A 23,761-nucleotide genomic window follows, 5' to 3' on the forward strand; every position below is an offset into this window, starting at 1 on the left:
GAAGGACCATATATTACATTTTTTTTAATAAGGATTGTGTTCTGAAACAAACAAAAGATATTACTTCTTGTTTTTTTCCCTATGTTTAATGCATTGCTTTTTGAATATAAGTGCTTATGAGGCCTGATAAGGTCTGAGATGTGTGACACAGAGTGTAATATCACTGCTGTGGCCATCGCTTGACTAGTCTGAAATTGGGACAAAATGCCTGCAAGGATAAGCTTCACAAAGCAGTTTGAATGTGACAGCGTGAGAGAATTGGCACGGATTTATTGAATTTTCAGTAGGATGTGGAAAAAAAACACAAACTAATAAAACAACATGAGCTTTTTTCCTATAGGGCCATATTTATGACTTTTTGCCATCTCAATAAGAACTGAGAGCTACGGGTTTGTGCATTTGTCTTTAGGCTATGTTGTAATTATGAACCCCCATCACCCTGCTAAGGAAGGGGCTGAGAAAGGGCCAGTCACGCTGCATCTAAAATGACTTTGGGACTGCCTTTATTCTGCTGTCATGCTGACACAGTTATATTTAGTCTTTCTTTTCATTTGCTTTCCTTCAGTGGAGGATAATTTACATATGCTGTGCTTCAGAAAGAAAATACAGAAACAATAGAAGTCTCTTTAATATGAGTACACCAGAGTAACATGTGTGGGTGGGAGTGTGAACAGAATACAAATATTTGCCCAATTAATTGTCTGTGTATTGTGGACTATATAACATGGTCACGTTTTTACCCATTTGGCCACTTTTGTCAGTTATAAGAAGTAACTCATTGCTACCTTTTAGTTGTGGTCCTGTTTGCGTTCATGGTAAACTTGAAGTGTTAAACTACTTTATTAGACCATTATTGGGATTGCCATCCTGCATTACGTCCCACATGGGAAAATCACATTTTGGTGACTGTTAGTTGGTCATAAAGCTCTTTATGGCTTCTTTTATGTTGATTGTGGTCCACAAGGAAGCAGATTATGGACACTATTAGTTAAAACTGACTCATGTACAGTTTGCTCATTTAATTATATAGGGTAAAATCATTTTTACTTTCTTGCTTGATTATTTCTATAATATAGATAAACTAATATAATATATTTTATATATATATTATATATGTGTGTGTGTGTGTGTGTGTGTGTGTGTGTGTGTGTGTGTGTGTATAGTAGCTTTTTGAATGTGTACTAAATTTGTGCTAAAATTGCACAGATAGTATCTGACACGGGGTGCTTTGAGTGCAATCTGACCTCAGTTTTCAGTTGGTTAAACTCTGACCAAAGTTTGACTGACAGCTTGTATATCAGCATAAAATAATTGAACTAAACAAGCGGCTGCACCAATTTGATCGATATGCACTGTTAAACTGCACAAATGCAAAGTTAGATGTGAGGCAAATTATTTAAAGCAGCATCAAACATTAACATTGAAGTGTGTGTACTAGAACTTGCCTGTAATTCTCTTGATTGCAGGATCTCAAGTATTTCACATGGCACCATTATGGTGATCTACGCCATACAGAGCAAGACATTTCAATTGGATAGAAAAGCCTCTTCCTTTTCCACATTTCCTCTTTTTAACAGTGACAACTCTAATCATCAGAAATTGATATTTTAAATGCCAAGTCTTGAGCTTCATTAAAGTGGTGTCAGGGGCAATAATAAATATCTTTAAAGTAGAAAGAAATGTGTTTAATAATGACTTTAATCTAATTCATATCAGCATGTTCTCTTGGGGAAACTGTTTAATTTTTATGATTTACACATAGTTCCTTGTCTGGAGGCGAAAATGAGCAATGGCCCATATTTTTGTTAGCATGATATGAAAGCATTAATTTTCACCCACAAACCTGACAGAACAGGGCTCCTAGAGGCAAGTTAATACAAAATGATCACATTTTCACTCATAATCAATATTGGTCAGTGACAGTAGTCTCCTATTTTTCATTCCACCAGTTGTCTGGAGAGAATGATATGTGGCTCTTTCCTGGTAAAGGGCCCTCTCAGCGACTTGGAGATGGAAATGGCGTTTTTAACAAGTGGCCTGGGAAGCTATTGATTATAGTGCCATTTCTGGAGCTGCAGTTTCTACGCCCTGAGAGCCTCTCCAGCCTTCTACGCCGGTTGGTTCTTAACAGTGTGAAAGTAGGAATGTTGAAACTGTTGCCACTGTTGTGTGATGCTTTATTTTCAATATTTGCTGTGCAAGTTGGCTTTGTGGATTTGTCAGTATCTCCAGTATGTTGTTAGTTGAGGTGACCACTTATTCATTTCTTTCATTTTCTGGTTTTTGATTTTCTGTTTTTTTTGTTAGTGGGATGAAAGTCATTTTTAGTGTTTGGAACTATTAAATTGATTTATACTATTTTCCTTAGCTAATTACTAATTACTAATTACTAATTGACTTTTCTAATGACTTTTACTACCATTGAGCTTCCAGTTGTGTATGTTACTGTGGCATGTACAATCCACATAAATGTTGTCGTAAACCAACCCTAGGCCCCCAGCCCCAAGGGAACAATGGTCCTAAGCAGCAGCCAGCTCCTCTAGCAGAAAATGCTGAGGGCCACCTCAAGGAACAAAACAAAGAGACCTAAACTTTGATGTGCAATCTTACGCTGAGAGGCCACAGACACAGCTCATAACATCCACAGCTACCACTTTTAACAAGGAACCTCAGAGGTGTCATTGTCGTGCTTGATGGGAAAGGCACACGGAGGACCTAAACATTATTAGGTAGATACTGATCAGTATATATGTCAGGATCTTGGCACACCTACTTAGTACAAAACTAATATTGCTAGATTATTTTCATATTTAAAAAAGATAAAAATATCAAAATAAAATGTCATCAGTGATTCAGGATATAAGAGATGGTGATTTTCAGCCCATCCTTGTACATGCATATAGTAAGGCTAAAATAGTTTTTCTCTTGTAACTTGGGCGTAACATGTAAGTAGACCTCAGGGCCTTATTATTGACCATTATTAGCTGTTTGGCATTTATAACAACTGAAAAATGAAAAATAAACTAAAAGGAGACAGGAGAAACATCCTTCAACTGTGTGTGAATATTGATGTTGTAATGTTTGTCCACCAGATGGCACTCTGCAACTTCCCTGTTGGAAACTCATGTGTTGGGAACTGCTGATCCGGGTAAACAATTTTTTAAATGACCAAATAGAATAAGTCTTAAAAATCCTATATCAGCCTGGCTCTGCATGTAACAATACAAGACAACACTTAAGACAGAAATGGATATCACAGTTTGTTGACAAACAAACATAACATAGCAGAAACAAACTTCAAAGTAATAGTACTACTTAGTGATAGATGGGAGGAATAAAGTAATTTGTAAAAGTATATAGTAACTACTGATATGTAAATATACCAGAATATGAAGTGCATCACTAAGAGATGAAAGCATAAAGCTCCTCTTAATTTAAAGCGTAGCTTGTCAGTGTCTTTCTGGACCTCCATCCATTTTTGTCTGCTTGTTCAATTCAGACTCCCAGAGTAAGGGTGGAGCTCATTCCAGCTTTCATAGAGAGGGAGGCAGGATAGACGCTGAACAGGCTAACACAGAAAGACTGACTAAGGCCAGTTTAGAATCACCAACTAAGCTAACGACATGGATGTCCTTGGACTGTGGGAGGAAGCTGGAGGACCTGGAGAGAACCCACGACCTTCTTGCTGTGAGGCAACGGTGGTAACCACTGCACTGCTGTGCCGCCCACAATGCAAACATACCGTACAAGACTGTAAACATGTCTGAGTTAGCTTGTTGAGTCTCTTGATGCAAAGAAGGACCCCCGAGGTGTTGAGGAACCTTAATGCGTGGGAGAAGAAGCTATTGCAGTGTCTCATGGTGGTGGCTGAGATGCTCTGAAACCTTTTTCCAGGCAGCAGAAAAGTGAATGCTTCTCACACACGAGGGGTCTGCAACAATGCTGGTAGCTTAGCGCACAGAGAGTGTTGTTCCTTAGGGGAGCTTAGAGCCATATAAAAAAACAAACACTATCTTCCAAAATTGTTCTCTCATCAATGTCTGGGTACAGGTTTTCTTCGCTTTTGTTAACAGATTAAAATGGTTAGTCTTTTAATATGGGTATTACAAATCTGTTAAGATTGAGTACACACCAGAGGATATGTGAAAACCTCTCCACACGGTTTAGTTGCTGTATCCCAACCTCTCCCAAGCTGTGCATCTTAGGTGACATCAGTGAATTAGATATGGAAGTAAATACATCACATATACTCCTTAGTTTTCTTAGTGATGCATAAATAAATATTTTCATGGACTGGAAATCAAAAAACAGTTTCTATGGGTATCTATGGGTGGTTGACTGTAGGCATGGTTACCGGTATCTGACATAAACGGTAGTAACCAGACCGAAAAGCAGCGCACATTTCGGTGCTTTATTTTGGTGCTTTTTTTTTTCCTGAGATGTCATACACTTTGGATTCCAGCCAATCATTTTACCTTTGCAAGGATAGTAGTCGGGCCCAGGTACGTACGTTCTTTTAGAGCTACAGATTAAAAATGCCCAAGGCGAAGCGGTCAAAAGTCTGGCTGTACTTCACATGCAAACTCAGCAGCCTGCAACAAGTGCTTTAAGGTGATACTGTGATACTGTGCAAAGGAGGTAACACCTCGAATCTGACGACGAACCTGGCGACGCATAGCGTTTTTTTAAAAGCCGAGAAATGTACTACGTTAGCAACATCCCCCAAGAACCCGAAGAGGAGAGTCCTGGCCCCTAGCCCTGTCAGTGTAGCAGAAATGATGATGGCAGCAGCAGCCGTTCTTCTCTGCGTGAGTAGCTTAATGTTGTTCGTGTATAATTTATGTTGAGTAGGCTAACCACGTTATTAAATTAATGCATGTAAGGTGAACTAGCAAACACCGTCGTAGTTACATGCAGCTGTCTTCTTGTTTGATGGCAGATACTCCCTTCACCCTGGCCAAAAAGGCTAAAATGACCAAAGAAAAAGTGGAAAACAGCTAAACATGAGAGGTTTTTGGACAAAGTTTGTGTTTTTTCCATTGTTTAAGCACTGCTTCCAGCCAAGAGTGATACCATATATGCCCTATAGCTGCAGAAAAAGCTAACATTGTTATCTTTTTACAAAAAAACAGCTAAAAATAAGAGGATTTTGGACAAAGTTTGTTTTCTCTATTCTTTAAGCACCGGTTCGAGCACCGTTTATGCACCGGCACCGTTTCAAAAGTACCAGTTTGGCACCGGTATCGGATAAAACCTAAACGATACCCATCCCTAGTTGGCTGTAGTCTTTTTTCCGCCTTCATCCACCTTGCAGGTGTTCACTGTGTTGGGTGGGTTGGCCAACGCTGGGAAGTCCGTTCCGCACCTTGGAGGCTTGTGGGTGCACCAAAGACCTATGGTGTGGATTGCTGGGTGAAGCTTGTCCCAGACCCAGACCTGTGTGTGTTGTCCCTCTTGTAATAAAAGGATAGCGCACAAATAGAAATGTTCACGCCACTAAATTACATCTTCCTGAATCCCCCCCCCCCTTTTTTTTTGCCTGTCCTGCCTTAGACATTGTCATACTGTATGCCACATGTAATGTAATAACTTAAATAACACGACTAGAAATGAAGAAATAAGCAGATAAACCCTGAAGAAGAGGAGCCTATAGAGAATTTATACAGCTGATCTTGGAAAAGCAAAATGTATTTAGCACAACAGTGTATTCAGATCATGATACTGATTACAAAAGCTGCCAGATAGGACAGGATTTTTTTTTTTTTTTTTTTTAAAGATTGAGTTCACAGAAAACGCTGGTAATAAAAGTTCTTGTGTAAAGTCATTGTTAAGCTGACTTTAGGCACAGCACATTTTTTTATCTTATTTCCTCTGTGACACCTTTACCCCATTGGTCCCAAGCTTACTTGATAATCTTGTAGCAGCTCAATAACAACTTACAATGTGTTTGCAATATCATAACCTGAGCTGAAAGTAGAACTAGAACCTTTGGATACTTAGAAATGTTGGGTCAGGTACTGGTCAAGGTTGGCAACACATAAAATTCAATCCAAAGATAAATTATCTACCCCTTTTATGACTCTGAGCCTCAAGTCCATTTGTTTGTGTTGAAGATTGAAATCTTAAGCCTTAGAGCTTCTTTTCCTCCCTTAATATACTATAGAGACTATACTATATACTACACTCAAGCTACAAAAATAAAATAAATCCATCAGCTTTAGAGGGATCACAAGAAGTAGCCAAATTAACAATTTGGTATATTTTGAGAATAAAGACAGTACTAGTGGGCACACTAGTAACTTAAAACTAAGTCTAAAAATTGTTGTAATTCTTATCAGAATTTTATTACCTTTTTAATGATCATCACTCAATCAAGTTACGTAGGTAAACATGTCCCAGTCTGCTCAGAGCCCACTGTGTTTCTGCAGGTTTAATTACATTCTTATTGTAGATTTTATTGGCCACACAGAAAGAAAACAAATATTTCAATCATAGATGGGCAGAAAAAATGTGTCATTAGTCTGTCGAGCTTCTCCCAAAGCCTTTTTTTTTTTTTTTTTTTTACCTTGGAGTCACCTTACCATTGTATAAATTCTTACAGAAGCATCTATTTTCATTGCTCATTAATTGCCTAATTACTCCCCAACTGTCTTTGTTTCAGAGGATGGCTTACTGACCAAGGGGGTAAGTCTTCCAGCTGGTGTCTCAAAACAACCTATTAATCCTGTGTCACAGCAATTCTATGAACTTGTCAGCATTAGCAATTCATTCAACTCTAATCACAACTTGAGCTTTATTTTTAAGAAATTTCAGGTTGCTGAGTTGAGTGGATCTGGTGTTATTATAATGTACCATTGGCTAATCCTCTACCTCTCTAAAATATTTTAAAAACTGAACAAGGAGATTTACTGCAACTTGCTATAGGAAAGACCATATTTTAATATATACCCAGGTTATAAGAAGGGGAAGTTTTTTTAGTTGCTACAACAGCTTTAATTGTATGCCATAATTAATTGACTTTCCTTGTATCCTTATTTATTACTTGATATTTTCTGCTTGGTCTCTTCATTTCCCTAGAGATTTGGTTTATTGGTGTAGACTATAATTAGGCTGAGTTTTGATTCCTGTACGTTTCTTTTATTATTCCTGTTTCTTGTATTTTAGAATTGTAGTTACTGTGTAGTGTTTTTGAAGTTTTGGTTTCTTTGGTTTTCTCCTGGTATTTTGTTATTTCTAGCCTTCCCAGTGTTCTCCTGTACCTTGTAAGGCTGACTTTTGTCTCTATTTGGTTTAGTGTTCTCATTATTTCCTATTTTACTTTGTTTGTTAGTGTCTCTTGTGTCTTGTTTGCTTATACCACCTGTGTGGTGTTCATCTTGATTTTGTTCAGCGGTGTCTCGATCACTTCCTGTTTCCACTTCCCCAACTAGCCCTAGAGTATATAGAGTCCTGTCTTTCCCTTGTTCACTGTCAAATATTTGTTGTGTTTTTGTTGTTCATTCCATTTTTCACTTTTTTTGTCTCTCAGCTTGCTTTGTGAAATTTTGTGTGCAGGACTTCAGCTCTCACCCTAAAAAAGGTTATTTTTTTCTTTACTGTGTTTGCCTTGGAGTATTGTGTTTGGATCCACTCTCTGCTGAAAACATAACAGATGAGTGTGTGTAGATCATTAAACTATTGTTAGTAATTTAAAAAAATATATTAATAAATAACACCAACACACTTCCACACAGTTCCGATTGGGGTGAAGAAAATGGATGCATCCCCTGGCTTTTTCTTTTAGGTCTACCAGTCTCCACACTCCATGGAGTGTTGATGAATGATTTGCTTGGCTGAGCGTACTAACAGCAACTAGAAAGAGAGATTATATTTATCACATAGTGGTTACTCTCATTGGCTCACTGTAAAATTCAGAATAAAATTTAAAAACCTTCTCCTCACATACAAAGTCCTGAGTGATCAGGCATGATTATGTATTTAAGAATGCATGAATTCATAGTAGGATTGTTTCTCAGTAGAAAATATTACTTTCAGAGTGAAGGTTCCTAAAGCTTCCAAAAGTAGAATGGGAGGTAGATCTTTCAGTTTTCTGCCTCATTTCCTGTAGAACCAGGGCCCATTTGAGGTTAGGAAGAACTGTCTGTGAAGGTTCTCAGGAAGAACGTTCTCTTCTTGTCTTAGAACTCATGTTTGTCATAAAGCTTAAAGTCAGGGCTATATCAAATGCCCCTGAAACATCCCTTACTTATGTTGCTGTAAACTACTTTAACTTAGTTCATATTTATATTTAAAGTATTTAATACTTAGTAAACATATGACATACGGTATTTATTTTTAAAAGTTTGACAGTGAAACCATGATAAGATGTTTTGAGCCTTTCTAACTAAATCCATTTGTAGATTGAACTTTAGACTTTGTGTTTGTAACGGACCATGGATAGTCTTGATAACAAAAATACCCCCTCTCTAGACCCCAGATCCCAATTTGATCCAGCAGATGCATGGAGACCTCACATGATGCATTGTGCAGTGTATTTTGCCTCCACTGCTTTCAACATGTGTTGATATGCTACTATTGCATGTTATTGGCTTTGCTCTTCTCATCTGTACATACTTTTGGCCTGGCTGTTTTTCACAGTCTGTCTCAGTCATGTCAGATAGCTGAAGCTCTCCGAGTGTGGTTTTGCCTGAGGTCTCTTCCTGTTAAAGGGAGTTCATCTTCTTCTCTGTTGCCAAGCATTTACTCACAGAGGATCATCACATCTCTATGAAATCGCTGAATATGAAACACCTTCAGATAATTGTTGTTGTAAACTGCTGCTGTATAGATAAAAGTGAATTTATAGCAGCTCATCAGTCTACATTTGATTAGAGAAAGTAGCAATACAGCTATACTATAAGCCATTACAATAAATCCAACTGGCATTTGAGGGGAAATATGGACCCAAAAGCAGATTTACATGCAGACAAGATTAACGAAAGGCCTTTGATAATAGTCCACAAGATGGGAGTTCAGAAATCTGAAGAATAACACAGTCCGACTCTTACTGAAAACTCAAGGGGCAGGGTAACATTGGATGACTAGAAACAGACAGTACAACAAGACAAAGGATAGACTCAAATTGAGGGTTTAAGTACACAAAGATCGATTAGGGGCAAAGGAAACAGGTGGGTGAACAAACAGGCAGAACCAATCAAGGGAAACAAGAGAAAAGCCAGACATGGGTCAAAATACTATCAAAATAAAACAGACAGCGACAAGACAACAACCACCTAACAAAGAGACTGAGACCTGACAATAAGATACAGGCAACACAGGGGAGTCCAGATAAACTGAAACTGAAGAATTCTAACCACAAACAGTTAGTCTGCAAAAAGCTAAGAACAAGAAAACAGAGACAAAACTGAGACGACTAAAAAACAACAACCTGGAATTAATTCTAATCACCATAAAATTAATCTAAAAATAATTAGAGAAGTCTAAACTTGTGCAAAAAACCAGGGACAATTAACACCAAAAAGCCTTGAGGTAAGTTATCTCGATATTTAATGTGATATACACATCACAAATGGATGACTGAGTTTTGTGTCTTGAAAACAATTGTAATTAACTGAGGAGACATAGATTATGTGAATGGGCTGTTTTGTACTGTTGAAGATGAGTGGCAGCTTACAACTGCAGATCTGTTAATTGCCACTGATAATGCTGGTAACATGCCAGAGGCTAAACAACTAAGTAACTTCAAACACATGAACCTAGCTGCTCAGTGAGTTCTGTAGCAGACCTCTGTGTCACCATTACTTGGAAGGATTAAACAAATCTCCACAGCTAATCATACCTTGGTGGTAAAAGCATCAGCTGCAGCATATGCCACTTGCTGTTTAGCTTGAAATTTGAATAGAACCTTTAACATAATGGAGAGGCATTTTTTTTGTTTTGTGCAACAACCTGCCATTTGTGTTGCTCTCTTCTTAGTTGTGAAAAAGCAGAGCTGATATTAACACTAATCCAAATTGCCATCAGTGGCTTTTAAGCCACTGAAATTAGTGGGCATCATTGCACCTTTCCATCATCTGAATTATGACACATGAACAGGCTTTGGTGGTACAGCCACATAGGACTTTTGGGAAATTATTCCAGATATATACGTTGGGTTAACTGACTCACATAGCCTTGTTTAACCTGATGTTCATGTCATTGATGTTCAACTGGACATACACTTGGACATTGGTTTTTTTTTGCCAGTCCCGTTTGGTTCTTCTGCCATCAGAATTGTTGTCTAAAGGCAAAGAAAGATGCCCAACGGATTTACTTTACCAAATGGACCATCCCAGCCTTGCCATATTGGTCTATTTGATTCACCTTTGCTTTTATTGTTTATTTTATTATCATTTGCTGAAGACGGGACAGACTTGACTGGGGAAAAGAAAAGGGAGAAAGAAAGAGGGAAAGAAAAAGAGCGGGGAACATTGTTAAATATCCCAATTCTTTGATCTTTGGGCTGAAGGAAGAACAACACTCTGTATATAAATGCTCAATCAACAATCTCTTTATTCCATACAACACTTTGAGCTTTAAAAACGTCTAGACGGGAGATGTGGACAGGAGGGTGTCCGCCAGATCTCGAAGTGTCTGACTGTTTCTCACATTTTTATAGCTTCAGCCCCCCTCCAAACTAAGCATTCACATTCTTTCTCTCTTACGGCGCCTAAATGACAGCCTTGGCTTTCTGTTTTATCTCCTGATGAGATGGGGCAGAAAACCTCTGTTCTGTTCTTTCTAATCAGACAAATAAGGACATGATTCTCTGAAAACAGTGTTTCTTATAAATCCGCAGTATAATGCATCATAAAACAATGTCATTCATTCACAATAAATCAGCAGTCTACTGTAATACAAATCAGTCTAATAAATGTAATAGTTATCACCTTCTTCTAAGTCAGGAGTATAATGCAACCTAAAACTACATAATGATTTCACAATCTTAGAGGTATAACGTGGCATAAGATAATATAATAATCTCACAACATACACTTTATAATGAGAGCTTAGACTGCAACACTGTGCAGTTTCTGCATATTTTGTATTATTTTGTATTTTTGCATTTTCCATTGTCACAGGAGGCGACCAAGGACAGTTCTGAAAAACTAAATCTTTTATGATTATTTGATTAGGTTTAAGATGAAGGGCATGCACCAAAATGAAGAGTATCTTCTGAGATGGATAAAAGTAAAAGATTCAGTGAGGTTGGAGTAACTGCGACTGCCAGCTCCCACTCTTTTTTTTTATTCTTTAGTAAGACTCTTGGGTGGGTGTCTTCAGCACACTTAAAAATACTAGATACTCCTGTGCAAAAACATACAAAGATTTAAGAGATTTAGGAGCTGTTTGCTTTTTAACTCTCAAAATATGAGGTGATGAGGTTTTTCCATTTCTCTCTACATCCTATCTGCTGTTAGAAACATACTATTTATAATTTATTGTTAATATTTTTTTAATCACAGACCTTGCAAATGTCTAAGAGCCTTTCATATTTCAGAACCAGCTAGTTGGAAGTAAATACAGATTTCAGGCAGTTCACATTCAAATAATTTCTATTCAGCTGTAGCAAACACTTGAACATCGCCATGTGTGTGAGATTATAATCACCTTGTCATTGTGTCCTCTGTTGTTGTTATGTGTTGATCATAAAGGTGCTTAGTGTGGGGCTGGGCCACAGCTATACACATGTGGCCATATGCAGGGATCCTTCTGTCCTCTCTCCTGTTTGACATATAAGCTCTGTTGGTGCCAGATGAGCTCTCACTGAAAACTGGATGTAGGCCGGTCAATCCTCACGGGCTCACCTGTCAGCCTGTGTTTCTCTTTCCCTTCTAAAGCAACGCTGACACTTCCTCTGTCCCTTGTCTCTACTCTTCTGCTGTCACTCTTTCTTCTCTCCTTCACATTCTTACTGACTCAGTGACTAGTGTCACCAGTACAGGGTTAATCATGTACCTGGCACAGGTATTTCCAAGATGCCAGATCCTACCATGTATCAGTCTTGTCTGGGTCTATATCGTTAGTTCTCTTTAATCCATATATGCCGTGATTTTGGGCAGCAAACAAATTTGTACAAATTGATCAGTAGGAAGGTTGCTAACTGGCCTTTTATACTTCTTCTTCTTTCTTTTTTCTTTTTTTTTATCTTGCGCAATATTCTTGTTGTTGGTGGTTGTGGCTGTCTTTTTCTTTAAAACCACATATTTCTAAAAAAAAAAATCTTAAATACATATTTCAGTACAATCTATCAACAGTGCATACTGAACAACAAATAAAATAGTAGTCAAATAGTATTTCATTTCTGCTGGAAGTACTTAATTGTTTATCCACTAGTCAAGTCAAGTTTATTTATAAAGCACATTTAAAAACAACCGAGGCTGACCAAAGTGCTGTACAATAAAATACAAATATAAAATACAATAAAACAGAGCCTTTCATATTTCAGAACCAGCTAGTTGGAAGTAAATACAGTTTTTAGACAGTTCACATTCAAAGAATTTCTATTCAGCTGTAGCTGTAGTTTGTTTAGGTTGCGTAGCTCTGGTTTGCATTTGTTTGAGCCTTGCTTCCCTGTAGTGGTGCAATCATATACTCTCCAAGCGCATTTTAAGTTAGTGGGACTCAGTACTTTTTGTCATAGATTCATTCCAATTACACTGTTGGAAATATTCCTTTGAGATTCAGATTCATGCTGACAATTGTGATTGCAATACAATTTTTGCAGATTTGGCTACTGCTTCTTCATCCTGATAATCTCCCATTCTGCCACATCCCATTGGGTTTTATTGGATTCCGATATAACCACTGAAAATCACGAGAGTCACTGTCATGATATAGCTACATAGACATACACATAGCAGACAATAGAATTTGACTTTGGTATTTATGCCGTGATTGATTTGTATTTATTCCATAAAACCTTTGTTTCCACAAATGTGCAGAAGGCTGAACTTTGACACTAAACAGGTTGGGATCAATGGATTCAAGCTGTTGACACTAAAGTCTGACCCTGCCATCTGCATGCTATAGCACAAATTAAGATTAATCAAATCCATGCAACCAGTGCAGTCTGTGTGAGCATTATAAAGAGTGTGAATTTTGAGTAACTGTGTGCCAAGCTCAAAACAGTCTGGCTATTCTCCTCTGACCTCTTTCATAAACAAGATCTTAGACAGCCGGCTATCTCCAGGTTCTGTTGATTCTTTTGCTTTAGATTGCACACAGATTTCTGTTTCACCCCTTTGCATGTTGAGATGAAGTGCTGCTATTAAGCCAGGCAGACATATTGGAGGAAAAAGGAATGAAGCAGCATCAAAGAATAACGGTAAGATAATACAGTAATAGAGAACAGCCAAACCTGAACAAGCAGGCTATTGGCAAGCAATTATAACTTACTGATCAATGTGCGATATGACACTACACAATGGTTTAATTGCTTGATTAAGCATACGAAACTGTATTACTTATAAAAAAGCTAAAACAAGAGAGTGTATCAGGTTTTTATTTGTTTATTAGTCTAAGTAATTCTTTGGCACATGTTTTGTGAGGTGATCTCATTCATCTCACTTAATTTGTTAATGTTTCATATGACCACTTTGAAAATATTTATTTTTCTGCCAAATCCTGAAATTTTTCAGTTGATTTAATTCATGTAACATAATGTCGTAATAATTAATTGACCTATTTTTTCAGCATAATATGATTAACTGCTCCTCTGCAGAGTTTCTGTGTAAACAAACAACATATGGGCATGTCATTTATCAAAAAAACCTGCTGTGGGTATTAAAGTTCAAAAACAACATGAGGATAATTGATGATATTATGTTTAAAAACCAAGCAATAACAATAAAACTACTGAATGTATTTTACACTTGACTATAAGTACAGTAAATGCATGCATACATACACAAAACTATATTGATTGCATGTAAAATGCAATTATTAAAGCACAGCATATCCAGCTTATTGCTACAAGCTGCAACAACCCCCCCCCCCCCCCCCCCCAAAAAAAAAAAACAAAAAACCAAAAAAAACAAAAACATTATGCAACATGTAAAACTTTACATATGGATTCAGTTAGGAGACTTTGTTACTAGTACTTTTGAAATCCTTACAGGGCTAGAAATTAAATATAAATAGATACTTGAACCTGGTGGAGCAAAAATATTTAATCAGTATATGAGTACACACTTTTTGTATCAGTTAGATAAGAGCTTGTCAAATGAGTTTTCCACCTCTCCTATCACTCTATCTCAAGTTCATCTTCGATTTCCTAGCTGCAGCCTGGTGTTAATGCTAATGTTATGTGGTATCATTGGAGACACTAAAGTTGATGGCTAGCTTTAGTGGACTTGTGTCCTGTATAAAACCCTGTCTCCAGATATACCAAGAAAGATTTAGTGAAGAGCGAAGGGGTCTTTTAAATGAATAAGTGCTGGAAATGTGGTGACACATCTCTACACCCAGCCATTTGGATTGAAATTGCAAAGAGGTGAGCACTGAGGTCCTGTCCATTTGGAAGACTGACAGCACAATCAGGGACGTCTTAATCACATCTGGTTGTCTCATTAATCAAAGGAAGTACTATTGTTAAATGTTATGCCTCTGTCCATCACTTCACCAGTACATTTCTGGTAATAATTTGGCTAGCATTCAAGGAAAGTTCTTTGAATTGACACAGCATGTAGCTGACCTGCTGTCTGTTTTAATTTTTAGTTTGCAAATATCATATGGCTACATTTTCAACTACTGAGAGAGGGGTAGTAATCAAGTCCACAAAGTATATGTGATTGACATGACACTGGAGGCTCTGTAGCATGAGTATTTTCCAAAAAGGCAAAAGCAAAGTGTGCTTACTGAAATAGTTGCTGGGGTTTTTGCCAAGTAGAATTTCCAAAGTATTTTTATTTGATTGAAAAGAAGTCAACACTCCCTTAAACGTTTAAATGTTGCATAAGCTGTAGAAAGTGAGCAGCCATCAACATGTATTTGACATCTCATTTCAGTATTTTTTACTTGGTCCATCATATAAAACTTACATGATTGATCAGTTTATTAGGTTGTCCTTACTATTATTTTAAAAGTTCAGAAATTGCTAACCAACTACTCCCATTCCCAGAGCAATGCATCACAAGATGGGTAAAATGAATTGCATAGCCAATAGTTCTATTTATCATTAAGTTGACGTAACCCTTGTGGTGTCCTCGGATCAAAAATGGTCCCTAGGTGAATGGCAAACAAGCATATGGGAATCCCGAGGACACCAGTGTCAAGAACTGGAGAGAGAAGTATCATCAAGAAAGCGAGAGCCACGCTGTACAGAACAAGCCTGGCAAAAATATTTCAACTAGTCAAAAATGTATCTAGGAATCTCAGAACAACAAAATCTATCTTAAATTCTGTACTATGTTTAACAGCATTTGGGAGATAATTTAAAAAAAATCATGGAGGCTAATCTGTCCTCTATGGTATGTTTTTTGGTTTACACTTTAGTTTACATATTCCTTTATCTACTCAGTCTAATTGACTTTTATTGATATGCAGTATTGTCTCAGGGTTTTGGCGTAATGGAAATATTTGCTGTGGAGCATGTTATTTATTGCATTGTTTAACGATTCATTTATCAAAGTACATGAATGGCCGCTAACACCACCACCACCCGCCGCTTAATCCACCACAATTAGAATCTAATTGTTCGAAAATCCCTGCACAGTATTATTGAGAAACTCTTTTGTGAATGACAAAGGGTTATTTTTTTGTTTTTAGTTTCTATTTGACCTGCAGAATATATTTGCCATTGCATGTTTATACTTTTATTATGCATGCTGAATACAGACTTTTCAGTGCTGTGAATTGTACAGTGGAGATTTCATGTTTGGTATTTTTTTTGTGTCAGATACCTGTATCAGCACAGCTAATAACATTCTGCCTCCATGCTTGGGGTCGGCCATCTTTCTAATTCACTCCGATGTACTTTCAGTTACAGTATACTCATTTTCACAAACTGCACTAATCTGTCCAACTACTATCCCGTCTCACCTGTGGACAAAGCAGGCGTCTGACTGCCCAGAAGAGTAATTCTTAAAGATCCTGCTGAATGCTTCCCTCTTTTGGCTGAGGTAGCTTAATCATTACAGTTAATGGAGATACTTGACTGTCTGTGGGTTTAATACTGTACTAGATGGAATCCTCAAATTTTTAAAGCAAAATTGACTTGTAGAGTCAGTTGTCGTTGATCCTTTCATTGCAGTGTGGCACAAGAGTCCAGGGTTGTCAGTTTCAGGATCCTCCTCTCCTGCTCTTCTGCTCCCGTTGTGACATAGCATGCTGTTGATATGTTGTAGGAGAAATGTCATTTTTTTAAAAAAATATATATATATAACAGGTTGCCTTCAACTAGTGTTGACATTTCGATGTTCAGCTGAGGACAAACACTCCATAAACCCATGATGAGGGTCGACTTGCAGAAAGCTATGACGAGCTAACAAGCAATCTCTTCATATTCAGTCTCGCATCATCACTGCAGTGCTTATGATAAATGCATAGCGGTCAGCATTGTTTCAGGCAGGTTACTGCTGCGAATGGGATTTATTGACTAAGACATAGTTGTTTGTATGAATTAAAGAATAATTGTTTTTTCATGTGTAAGGTTTTTGATGAAAACAGTGCAGTAAAATCATAATGTTAAACCCTCTTGAACAGTTTGTAGGCAACGATTGACTGACTTTCTGCAACCTTCAAGTTGGTCTCATAAAAGCTGGCTAACTGTCACCCCTGTCAGCACAGCCTGAGAGGTGGACGAGACATGTCATCCCAACAAAATTTAAAATGTGTTTTGAGGCCCCTTAGTAGAGTGGCTGCCACTCTTTCTCATCCCCAGGCAGATTTAATGCCCAACACTACTCCAGAGAGCAATGTGCCCACCCCAGCACATCATGGGGTGTATTTCTGTCTTTCTCAAACTCTCTCTCTCTCTCTCTCTCTGTCTATGTGAAGGGACCCAGGTGAGGCTGTTATAGAGCTGAACCTTGAATTCCCTCCAGAATGTTTCTGTATATCAGAAGTTTGACCTCTCTGCTGTCCATTGAAGGCATCTGAATAAGAATTATTACTGTAGGAATTTGTTTGCTTTACCTGAAACCATAATAAACTGTGTGTGCCTGTGATGGAAATATCCTCAGAAATGCACATTCATTGCTTAAATAAATGTGAAAATTTTGAAATTGCATCTGTGAAACTTCGTGCATGGAGCAGTTTGCCTTTTACCGTAATTTAGTTTATAGTACAGGCAGGTTTAGCTGAAAAGGCTCTGCTCTTTTTTGGGAGTTCTCTACGAATTTGAATAGGAAAAACTGTTTAGCTTGTGAATCACTTATTTTTATTTGGAATAGTTTCCTCATTTTCTGAATGCTGGAAATGAATTGCCATCTTAATTTGACCAGAAAAGTCTGTTTCTGTCCTCGGAAATCACTTAAAGACCTACTATGTTTGAGAGTATTCTCACCTAATATACTCTTCTCTCTCTTTCTTTAGTCATCCCCCCACCACAGCCAATATTTTGTAATAACATTCTAACAACAGTTTCGTATTCAACAAAGGAACATATCCTGAAATCATAGCTAAATAATTAACTGATTAATCAAAATGTTCTGATTCTTTTATTGATAAAGGAAATTATTGCTATTTTCAGTCATGCTCTAATATGGTCACTGCCAGTAGCAACATTTAAAATTGCGGAAAAGATTGTGCCATTATTAAGAAAGCAGTCCAGAAGCCTTATGTTTTATTTAAACTACCAAATGCAAAACATTAAATATGCCAGCTACGTGCAGCCGTTGAGCTCATGCTGTTGATTTAGATGCATGGCAATACAAGTGTAATTCGAAATGCGTCACTGCCAGTATACCTGCTCTAAGTATTCACAGTAGTCCGTATTATCAACTAGGACAGGTATGATCTGTCAGTTAATCAGCTTTTCAAGTGTCAGAATTTATAGGTGTGATACAAATGTACTAGTACTAGTACACCTTTCATGTGTGACTAAGTGTGTGGTGGTAGACTACACTTTCTTACCATGTGACAAGTGTCCCTTTTTCCTGATGGTGAACATGGAAGTTCAGGGGAAAAAGAATATCATTATGGAAACATCGAACTGAGTCTGAGTGCACCTCTCCACTGCTGATTCTGTGTAGTCATCATTTAAACAGGATAGGGGGATAAATTTCATATTGACTGGCTGATTATACTCATTCAATTTGCAGTGATCAAACGGAAGGATGAGCTGTAGGCTTCGGTGACTGTATGGTTGCTGGGTTGGCAGCTCAAATAAAGCCTGAGGTGCCTCACATCTACCTGGAAGTCTCTGTGAGATGATGTGATTGTTGGTGATGATATGGGGTAATGGATGTGTATAGCTTTCAATCTATTGGCAGTCTTTCTTACTCCTGTGCCTGTTGCGGGCAAACTCATTTTGTAAACACCTCAAGAAAGTTATTCAGAGAGACAGGGGTTCTTACTCCATCCATCTGACTAAATAGCACTCTGACAAAGCTTTGGGTGTGTATTTTTATAATGAGAGCTTCTTTCCATGATCCCAAACCACCTTTTGGCATTTCTGCCACAGTTATTTTGTATTTGATAATAAATAACCCCCACACAGTTACTTTATATTCTTAGAGCAAACAAGCCCATGGACTGTATACACCCGATGATCAATTGGCTACCAGTCTAATAGTCTGCAAATGTACAGTATTCAAATGAATGAGACAGTGCATCAGCCCGAAGCAGAACTGAGCTAATGATTTATGTCTGCTGGCACAGTGACTTCAGTGCAGCCCATTTCTCACCTTTCCATAACATTACCTATTATGGTTCCTCTCTACAACTATATGATAGGCAGTATGAGTAGAAGTACTGTGTTTCTGTATGCAGTAAAATGATAAAAATCCCCACATGAATATTAAAACTTTCACAGAGGGCAAAAGATGTAATGTTTTAATCTGGAAAGGGTCAGAAGCAGTTATTTAGGTATTCATAATTCTGAATGGGCAAGTACTAATAATTAAAATTGTGTTCTGCTTAAAGTAAAATGTCATCCCTAATAAATAAAAAGAAAAAGCTATAATCGAAGCTGAAGGTAACCTTTATCTTCTCTTGATTTTCATGACTACTTAACGTTTAGTTTTCTGCAGGGTCAAGTACCAGTTCACCATGATGCTTACTGAGATATTAATATTATCACTCTTTTCACACTTTCCTGGAAACCATTACCTAAATTAACAATTGTCACAAAAATTTAAAAAAGATAAGCGTTTTCTGTATTTCTGCCTTTATTAGTTACTGTAATTTAAATGATAAAGTAGTTCAATAGCCAATGAGACTTATAGCTCTATAATATAGAGCCTGGGAGACAACATTATTGTGATAATGCCATATGTAACTCAACTCAATTTTACTCTTGGAAATAGTTAAAGCTGGCAAACTAGTTATGTATTGATCTGTGGTGCTAAACTGTGCAGGTTAGTTTAGCAGAACTATACAGCTCCATCTAGCATTAGACTATAATTATAATGCAGCATAGGTGTAACAAAACCACAGCAGGAGAGAACTCAAATGCAAACCACCAGTTGGGACAGATATCCAAAATGCTGGTCTTTTAATCCAGGCAGGCAGTGCATGCACAAATGTTTATTACATCAAACACGTCCAGCAAGGTACCAGACACGGCAGAGACCAGAAACAAGCAAAAGGTTATACACGAAGAAATTGCAGTTTGCACGAGGTAGCACAGAACATTCACTAGGAAAACTACAAACACTGGTGATGATGCACATATGAGGGAGAGAGAATTTTGACAAGGGAAAAGGGCAAGATGAATATGAATTATGAAACTGAATCAAAGGTTGAAATTGAAAAAGGCAGTCTGGCAAGTGGGAGGGGAAGGACATTAGATATACACTGAGAAGACAAATTGGCTAACTAGAAACGGGTAGGAGAAATTAGACACAGGTGAAACTGGTGAGGAGAGGGCAAACAGCTGGAAAGGAAGAAAATCTAAGAGTGACAAGAACCTGAGAGACCAGGGGTACAAAATAAAACAGGAAATCACTTGAACAAAAAACCCAGAGCCATGCTTAAATTTAAAAATTCCAGTAGTCTGATGGCAGCTTTTGCCCCAGAGTCTTGCCCCAGAGCACCAAAACATGCTCATGTGGTTTTATTGATGTATTTTGCTTCGCTTGGTGTCGCTTGACGCTTTCTCTGTGTGACTGGAAACCAAAGCATGGGAAAAAGGTACAAGTTTGCAGTTGGTGTGAAGACAACCTAAACAAGATTGCAACTCGCATCTTCTTGTCAGCACTTTTAAAAGAAGCATTTACTGTATCAAGATGCCGTTTTGTTTTTAATTGCGCCTAGATTAACATGTCTATGATAATCACCACCTTGATGATATCACCTGGTGATAAAATGTCTTAATTTTACCTAAATTGGTGCTTTACAGTTTTGACTTAACTTTGTCTATTTTTCTCACATAAGGCAGCATACGCTCTAAGCTTTCAGTTATGGCAAGCAAAAATAGTTTAGTTGAGGAGTTTGTTACAGTAAAAGAAATAATTGTAGGTCATATTTTGTTGAGTTTTAGATTTATTCTAAAAAATTATAACACTTGACATCTCTACATAAACTACATTTACCATTATTGGAACTTTGCAGCAATGCAACAGTGGTGGGATTTATTTATTCTACATTATTTGTTTTTTATTTGTTACACTCTGTGCCACCATTGTCTTTATGCCATTCTAATAGCGTCATTGTGTCACTATCTTGCAGGACTTTGTTGTGAACAAGCGAGTAATTGCAAAGTACTCATGTGACATACTGCTAATGGGCCCACTCAACAAAAAAACCAACAAAAAAAAAAACAAGCTGAAATGCTGTGTTGAGCTGTAAGAGGATATAGCGATTTGAAATATGAGTGAGGCAGAGAAAGAGACAGAGAAGGAGAGAAAAACCGTTGAGAACAAGATTGTTGAAACATGTTATTAAATTGATTGTGTGATATAGAGTGCACAGTGCTGTTGGTCTGAGGAGCTTGTGACCTTCAACAATGAGACCATTGATCAGGTGAGTGGAGATAGGAGACTTGACCACATGTACAATAGTCTGTCCTGCTAGTGGAGAACAAAGCACCGATAGACTGATTCATGCCGTTACAGTTTTGTAATTGTTGCCAACTTTTTTGTTGCCCCAGTGGATTAATGCGGGGTACAAATTATTTAGATTTTTACTTTGATACTGTTGACTAACAAAGCTGATGGATATGAATTTAATGCATGCTTTTTCGGTTATGATGTATTTTCTTCATCACATGAAAATAGATTTTGTTAAGTATAAAGCAGTTGTAGCAGTATCATTATTCTTATGACTTTGTATTAGCATTAAAATCAATCTGTACAAATTCACTTGTTGAAAATGTGTTTCCAGTTTCCACCTTTTGTTGGATTACAGATATTAATACAGATGTTACAGACATTTTTAATTGCCATTAAGGTTGTTTCTGTCAAAGTGTAAAAAAATAAATGCAATGGTCCTTGTTAACGATGCGCATATAAGAGAGAGCAAAAACACCAATACCAAAGCAGTTTTAGCTAATAATTCCTATATTAAATAAATGTGAATTTATCTGCTGTTGCAGTTAAAGATAAAGACAGCTCTTTTTAAAATTAATTTAATAAAGAATATGACTCACTTGCTGTTAAATTCAGAAAGTCAGCTTAGCTTCATAAAAATGTTATGCAAAGGGTTTTATTACTACCCATAAAAATCTGATATGTTTAAAAAGTATCAGAACAATAATGTCCCAGTGGCAGACAAAACCTTACAACCACCTGTTGTGCAGGTTATTTCAATGACAATTAACTTAATCTAAAATAAAGTTAGGGTTGAGTGCACCGTAAGTTATGTGTTTTGTTAACCGGTCAGTCCAAAGTTGTTTCTCTTGGACTGCAACAGAAGATATTTTTAATATGTCCCCACCTTCTACTAACACTAAGATGCATGCCAACTTTTTTGCCCATTATTCAAAATCAGCTTTTCTTTCCCCCAGTATAGGCCGATTGAGGATAACACTGCATTAATACTTGATTGTGTTTTTTAATTGAGGATGAGAAAACAAAGGAAGACCTGAGCACGAGGCAGCAGTTTGGGTTGGTCTCAGCTGCATTTTCGAGTCACGCTGCCACCAGTGTTCCATACAAGCATGGAGCTGTTGCTTTTTTTAGCGCCTGCTTTCCAGTTTGCAATGCTCTATTAGACAGAATGTCCATCTGCCAATATATTCAAAATGCACAGCGTAGGGTATTAACATGCCCTTGGAAAAAAGGGTTTGGCTCTGTAGGGCAAGCATTTCCATAAATCGCAGCAGAGGCAGTTTTATTACAGGTTGTAAATAGAAGTCTCTGCCATATTTTATGACAGCCATCACTAACTCATTCTGATTCTTATTACCTCTCTGTTCTTTGACTTGCAGGACCATTCATAGACACATTCTGTGCACAAGTTTATGCGGCATAAAGGATTGATTGTAAAGGAATTTATTCCCAGTGTAATTGCGCCTTTAGCTTGAGCTACACTTTTGTCTTCAGCTGCTGTTTTCACGTGCATTATAACAGGACCAGGCACTTTTTACACATAAAATTTTCATACGGATGCCATATGTACATATGTACTAGGAAATTGATTGAAGAGCCATCAAGTACAATATGTTATGAAGGCAGGGAACACAGTGATTAGATTAAAGATTATTAAATCTACATTGGGCTTGAAGGGAAAAGTGACTGTTTGATTTTTACTGAATTGATATTACTATAAAGCACTTTATTGTATAGGGATAATTGTTTGTGTAATTTTGTGATTAAGAATTAGCATGACCTTTAATTAAAATTAAACTACAATATCTAGTCTTGTTAGACACTGTGCCCTTGCATTTATAATTTTTACGCTGATAAGTCATCAGCCAGACCAGCCAGGCTCATACATATGTGCATTGCAAATATATTTGCTAATCGTTTTTTAGAAGCACTCCACTTTTCTAGTCTAGCTTGTTTACTTATTTGAATTGGCTGGCAGAGCCATAATCAGCTTATGATCTTTATCATTTTGTTGCCAGGAACGATACTGAGATTATTGCTTTATTCAAGTATGGTGATTTGTTGACCATAATCTATACGTTTTAGTGAAAATATTAACAAAAAGAGAGTGGCATGACTTTCTCAGCTTTGCTATCTCAGTACAGTTGAATTTAAAAATTAGGGAAAGGGCAACATTCAGCTGCTCAAAGAAGAACAGCTCTACCACTGATTATTTGATTGTTGTTGCTCTGATTCTAGTGAATTATAATTAGAATGTTGATCATTTCCCAGAAGTTAGCAGTGCAGGGGAAATAATAATTTTAGTGCTGCGTTTCAAGAGAGGAAAACAACAAAATCTCTTCCATTATAGACTTCCAAACTACACCCCTGTTTTGTGCTGGGACACACATGGGTGGAGTGAATGGGGATGGATGGCTGGATTAGGAATGCCGGGAGCGAGTAGATTATCCAGTATCTGGGCAGGCAGATGCGCAGAGAAGAAAATGACTACACAAAGAGCCAGATCTCCATCAGGGGATCAATTCATGTTGCTTGGTCTGTCACTTCCTGTGAAAAAGCAAATTTCATGG

The 23,761-nt window shown here is 37.4% G+C and overlaps 1 long non-coding RNA gene across 2 annotated transcripts in view; it reads left to right on the forward strand.

Moving 5' to 3' along the window:
* LOC309687805 overlaps positions 1–23,761 on the forward strand; it is a 61,210-nt gene that overhangs the window by 26,507 nt on the left and 10,942 nt on the right. Inside the window, exon 4 of one of the 2 annotated variants that reach the window (XR_014270866.1) lies at positions 1,950–2,405. The exons of the other annotated variant lie outside the window; for it this stretch is intronic. This is a non-coding gene — a long non-coding RNA (uncharacterized lncRNA). Of the gene's footprint in view, positions 1–1,949; positions 2,406–23,761 lie in introns of those variants that run through there. 2 annotated transcript variants of the gene reach the window in all.

Source organism: Aulonocara stuartgranti, assembly GCF_965226115.1.
Source record: "Aulonocara stuartgranti genome assembly, chromosome: 14".
NCBI classification, from domain to species: Eukaryota; Metazoa; Chordata; class Actinopteri; order Cichliformes; family Cichlidae; genus Aulonocara; species Aulonocara stuartgranti.